This window comes from Octopus bimaculoides, chromosome 11 (genome assembly GCF_001194135.2).
Source record: "Octopus bimaculoides isolate UCB-OBI-ISO-001 chromosome 11, ASM119413v2, whole genome shotgun sequence".
Lineage (NCBI taxonomy): Eukaryota > Metazoa > Mollusca > Cephalopoda > Octopoda > Octopodidae > Octopus > Octopus bimaculoides.
The window spans coordinates 55536091-55542354 of record NC_068991.1 but is presented as its reverse complement, the minus strand read 5'-3'; the positions used below and the strand labels follow the sequence as shown (position 1 = coordinate 55542354).

General features: G+C 34.1%; 1 long non-coding RNA gene across 1 annotated transcript in view; it reads right to left on the bottom strand.

Moving 5' to 3' along the window:
• Nucleotides 1-2608: 2608 nt before the first annotated feature.
• Nucleotides 2609-6264, bottom strand: part of LOC106876303 (uncharacterized) — an 8548-nt gene continuing 4892 nt past the window's right edge. Inside the window, exons 2-3 of the long non-coding RNA XR_001410224.2 lie at nucleotides 3614-3741; nucleotides 2609-2893 (exon numbers count right to left, since the gene is read on the bottom strand). This is a non-coding gene — a long non-coding RNA (uncharacterized LOC106876303). The remainder of the gene's footprint in view (nucleotides 2894-3613; nucleotides 3742-6264) is intronic.

Below are 6264 nucleotides of genomic sequence, written 5' to 3'. Positions count from 1 at the left end.
AAATGTTGAAGTGAATCTAACAGTTTTTTGGTGTTTCTTAAATGGCTTATAAACACCTTCCACGCTACAATTGTTTATATATATATATAATTGTTTATATATATATATATATCTTGATAAGAAGGTTTTTTTGCGATATCCTTTATTTGTATACTACTTTTTGCCATTAAAAAACCAATTCTATCATTCAGCACGAAGGGCATTCTTGAAAGGCCCAATAATTGATACATCTAACGGGTGCAAGTAAGATATTGTTTTAGGAGGTATAAGTTTGAGAATTGTATTCCTACGTTTGAACACTTCTAGCAGCTCTGTTTTCTCGTGCACTGAGCATTCATCCATGAATAGCACTGAATTTTGAGCATGAAATAGTTGTGCTGTTCTCTGCCCAAACACTTTGTCAGCCCACAGCTGCATGAGTTCATATGTGATTGACCCTCTGTTGGAGACTATTAAATAAATATTCTTTGGGACCTTGATTTTGGGCACGTTTTTTCAATCCTTTAAGGATAATTATTGTTTTCAACACCTTTCCTGCAGCATTAACACAAAACACAGCAGTAAAACGAGCTTTGGTAGCACCATTGTGGCTAGCATCTACATTTTTATTGCCAACAAAGTCTATGGTTGTTGAACTCAACATGTCATGTATACAGGTGTTTCATCTTTATTATAAAATCTGGTCAGCATCCTTATCTGCTGTTAATACTGGAATGATATCTAGATAGTCAATGGCAATTTGTGCCTTTTCTCCAAGTGCTTTATCGTCTGCTTGACCAACATGTGTAATCTTTCTCGCAGTCAGTTGATTCCGTTTCATGAAATTGAAAATCCATTTATCAGAACATCTAAAGCTGTTCATTTCAATTCCAACCCTTTTTACAAATTCAAGAGTATATTCCCGTAAACAGCGATAATTTACAATTATATTGTTTGTACGCTGAACAACAATCCATTGTAAGAGTTCAATCTCTAGATCTCTATATGCTGGTCCTCTACCTCCACCAATTGATCTGCGCTTCCTCTTGTCTGACATATTGATTAACCCAGTTTCTTATGTGCACCATTCTCTCAATCGTTTTCTATCAATACCCAAGTCTCTTGACGCAGCAGATAAATTGCCAGAATGTTCTTTCATTCATTTAATAGCACTCAATTTTTCACTAATTATATATGATCGTTGAACACGTTTTGATATAGTTTCTTTCGACTCCATTATTGGGAATAAAAATCCTTTGAATTTATCTACAGACGTATTTACTCCACAAAAACTTACTGTACAATAACGTAGTGAAACTTGCAACTTGATAATTACTAGTGACACACGTAAAGGACATTAACAGCAAGACAGTGGTTATTCCCTGGATATCGGCGTTCAATAAGAACTTTTGTTACAAATTGAGATATTCAAGGTAAATCAGAACACGTAGCAGTGACAACAAATACAATCGTATCAGACAAGTGGCGTAGTGCAGCCGACGAACTATCAGGTAGTGGTAATCAATCAAAGAGTGTTACATTACTTCTCCGACGAAATAAGGCTAGTGCCGAACAGAGCAAATGAACGTCTAAACACAATGCAAACGAGAACACTAACTCTGTTTCAGCTTTTAACCACAAATAACTGCCCATCCAAATAAACACCGATGGGTGATCTAATGGATGGGCAGCTTTTCGGAAAACCCCGGAATGATTCTCATGTTTTGCTATTCAGTCTAGACACGTTATATCTATGAACTCTCTAAATCCTTAATTGTATGCAGTTTACACTCACTATTTTTTCTTTTATTCAACCACATAACACCAAGAGTAGAGAGAACATTTTAATCAAAGCCCAACTCTTTTGATTTGGCTAAAATAAACAATTAGACATTACATAGATATTTCTACAATCTGAGATACACAAATTCAAGGTCTTGGTCCATTCCTAAATATGGACGGAGATTAAGATACTTCATAACCGCAGTAATTTTTGAATAGAGACAATAGCAGATAATTGACATTAGAATGAAGTGCTATTCATTTAACTTGTTGGGTGTTTTAATAATTTTATATTAGATTCTGATAAATTACTTGAACAATACATAAAGTTTCATTCGTCATTTTTTACATCTTATAAATTGGACTAAGTTATATTGACTTTCTTTCCTGTGAAGTAAAGACGTGACTTTTGCAGTCATTGAGTTACCACAAAAACTTGTGACAATAGATATTATCAACACACAACAATCACTTATATCCTTCCCAAACTACGGTTTTCAATGGAAAATTAATTGAAATATCGTAACAAGGTAACTAAGCAGTATTTAATACTCGGATCATCAAAAGCTTACATTGTTATATTAGCATCTTCTTTGTATTTAGCTTTAATACACTTTACGAAATTGTAGTTTTGACATTTTTATGCGTGCAGAAATCCCACTTTAACATTTATATATTTCTCCTCATGTAGGAAAAATGATTGGATAACAGCAAATGAGCATAAAAGTTATTTCCATCAACCGTCTTCGCTGATTTATTGTTATCTAAGGAAGATAGACAAATGTTTCTTCAGTTGATCTTATATACATTTCATTTGTTATTCTGAATGAGTTGACAAAAGCGAGTATTTGCAGGAAAGAAAAACGATATTTATTGCTAGAACACAGATAGAAAGTTAGTAGAATATTTTGTCAGATTAAAATAGTGCTTGTTAGTTTTCTCACGTAGATTTCTTAAGTGTTTATTTTGCAAGAATGCCGTTGTAATGATTTTCTTGCATGTATATCAGTAAATATAAGTACAACTATGTGGCATGTATTTTCCATGACCACCATTTCACTCCTTTTGCAAGAGATGTGTTACATTTGCTGCAGATTGGTCTTATATGCGAGTTACTATGCACAAGATCAGACTATGAAAAGAAAAGAGAGAAAAAAGAAAAGGAAATATTAAGATAAATAATTAGAACGAAAATGGAGCTAGAAAAATAAGAATCAATGAAGATAGATGAAGGCTATAGAAACCATCTATTTCCATAAAAAAATAATAGTAAAATGCTATGAAATATTTTGTCAGGTTAATAAGCTTAGCATACTACGCAAGATAGTGTGTGTTAGCCGAGCAACAGTGACGTACCTACATGTAAAAGAATTTTATGGTTATTAATGCTTAAGTATCCTATAGCAGCCATTAATACTTGTGTACGGTAAGTGAATATGGGAAGAAAAAAAAAGATAATTGCTTTTACATTCAATTTGTGCTTACTACGAATACTCGTGTAAAATAAGCTGGTACTTTCAATAATTGTTTAGGTTTAATTCTAATATTTTAGTTTAATTCTAATATTTTAGTATACTAGAATGATATTGTACCACGGAGAAAAGCTTTTATGATTTAACACAGCCAATGTGGTGAATTGATAATAAATATATGTATTTTTTCTCAAGAAACAAATATAATAGACAGTTCTCGACCTTTGTAGTGGTTGTCATAACAAACTGCATTATAAAATTGCATGCACATTTGGAGATTTTTAGTGAAGTCATGCCTTTAGCAATACTTTCACCTTCATTGTCACACTCAACATCAGCACAACTCACCCGCTCCTGCTATGTTTGTTTCTGTTACTCACCAAACTTAACCGATGAACATTAACTTTGCCAAGCGTTCCTTACGCACACGGACATCTCCCTTTCAATTAACTCCTTCACTTCTGGTTCAATTTTGTTAGTAGGAGCGTAAAGTTTCTGCTGGTGCTTGCTGTGAAAAGTGTAATGAAAATTAATAACTACGACTTATTAGAGAAAAAAGAAATGCGTTTTAACAAAGGAATTTTGTAATTGAAATGACTGCATTCAGCGATTTGGGGATCATCAAACTCTTTCATAACTGCGCTGCATTGAACTGGAAGTGATAATCACTAAATGTAATAACCTAATAGAATTGTAGAATAAAAATTCATGAAAATATGATAACCGACCGTTATAGCATAACAATAATTAAGAGTTAATATTTTCTTTGCCAACAAAGAAAGAAGCAAGGAAATATTGAGGAATCAATTAATATCTAAGACCTAATGCGACTCAGAAATAAATATGAATCCAGTGTTTTTTTTTAGGTGAGTCAAAAAGATGTACACAAGAATACGTTTAGTCATAAACTGATACTGATGTTTGATTCCATGTAATTAGATTCCAGATTCAAATGGAAACACTTAATTTCCTTTTATGGATGGAATTTCAAGTTTTGTACTTACATACAGTCAATTTATTGAAGTCATTTTATGTTGCTTAAACGTTGCGTATATATGAACAAAGCTTGGTCAAAATTACTTAAGTAATTGCGATATTTGCTTTTCGAAATTAAAGAGCCAAAAGAATTTCGGCGGTTTCTGACTAGTTCAATAATAAAATGAGTTGAAGAAACAAGTTTTACTAATTCTGAGCACTTTTCGCACTAAAAAATGCATCTTATAATCGATATTTAATTATACATACATTACAAATTTTAAGTGCTTTCTAAACCTCTTAGTCGCGAAATAATGCAGGTTACAGCAATTGGGAAATCGCTTATATTATATTTATGTTAATATATATATATATATATATATATATATATATATATAAACTTGAATAGAGTGTGAATAACATCTACATTGCTAGAAATAGGAGCTAAAATGCTCCAATGCTGTTACAAAGCACATAACATATTCTGATAGGGGTTGCAATCACCCCGAACACCTTACACTGACCGGCTAGTTCCGGCTATTTTCGTAACCAGCTCGTTCGGTTGATTCCAGGTTAGCTCACCTTTCAGAGTATATATATTCACCATAAAAATCTATGGATGATTTAGCAGATCGCTAATGAGTATACCAAAAATAATAAAAACAGGAAAATTATAGTCGTCAACTGAACTTGACCAAGGATGTGGATAACCCCCTACATTGCTAGAAACAGGAGCGAAAATTCTCCAATGCAGTTACAAAGCACATAACATACTCTGATGGGTGTGGCATTCGAGTCCAATACCGAACCGAGAATTCCTTTGACTGACCGGTAAGTTTCGGCTATTTCCGTAACCATCTTCAGTAAGGCCAACTCGTTCGGTTGATTCTGGGTTAGCTCGCCTATCGCTAGCTGGCCTTACTGAGGATGGCTACGGAAATAGCCGAAACTGACCGGTTAGTCTAAAGAATTTTCTGTTCGGTGTTCGGAGCGCTTGCAGGCCCTATCAGAGTATATGTTACGTGTTTTGTGACAGCATTGGTGCATTTTAACTCCTATTTCTGGCAATGTAGGTGTTATTCAAATCCTTAGTCAAGTTTAGTTGACGACTATAATTTTCCTTTACGGCATAACTTTGCAAACAGCTGTTTTTATTAATTATATATATTTTTTCTTCCCTCACCAAAACTGATTACTAACTAAATAACAGAATACAAACGCCTCACCGAAATGTAAAGTTTTTGTTATTTAATTTCTTTGTCTGAAGAATTTCTAATTCAAAAGCGTGACTGAACAAGTCAGTGATCAAGTGAAAAAAGGAAGTTGGACAGAGAAATGGGAATAGTAGTGAGGGGAGAGAAAAGAAGTGGTGGCGGGCTGAGAGACAGAAATCAGGTGACTGAAAGAAGGTGGGAAAGGAAGAGGAAAGAGAAAGAAAGTGGTGACGCACAAAAATTTACTGCTCTATAGGACAACAATAAGATGGGTGGATGACGTTATATAAAATAGTAAGTTCCAAAAATTAAACAGAAGCACAACAAAGGAACGAACAGAAAATTCACACTCAAGACATGCTCATTCTTCGTCAGTTATCGTCCAATAGTCATTATACTTCCACGATAACATTGTTCATAACTTGTGCGCGTCAACAGCGAAAAGCTGTTGAGAATAGTGAGCGAACGTTGAGAGAAACGAAAGCAAACACAACACAGGAAGTGGGAGCGAATATAAATGGAGAGATACAAACAAAATAAATATACAATATACACAAAATGAAGGCCGTGCGGCTCTGAGACAAGACTATATGTATGCACATTCTTTTATTCTTTTACTTGTTTCAGTAATTTTTTACTGTGGCCATGCTGGAGCACTGCCTTTATCGACGAAGAATTCGACCCAGGACTTATTCTTTGTAAGCTTGGTACTTATTCTATCGGTCACTTTTGCTGAACCGCTAAGTTACGGGGACCTAAACACACCAACATTAGTTGTCAAGCTTTGGTGGAGGGACAAACACAGACACAAATACACAAATATATATATATATATATATATA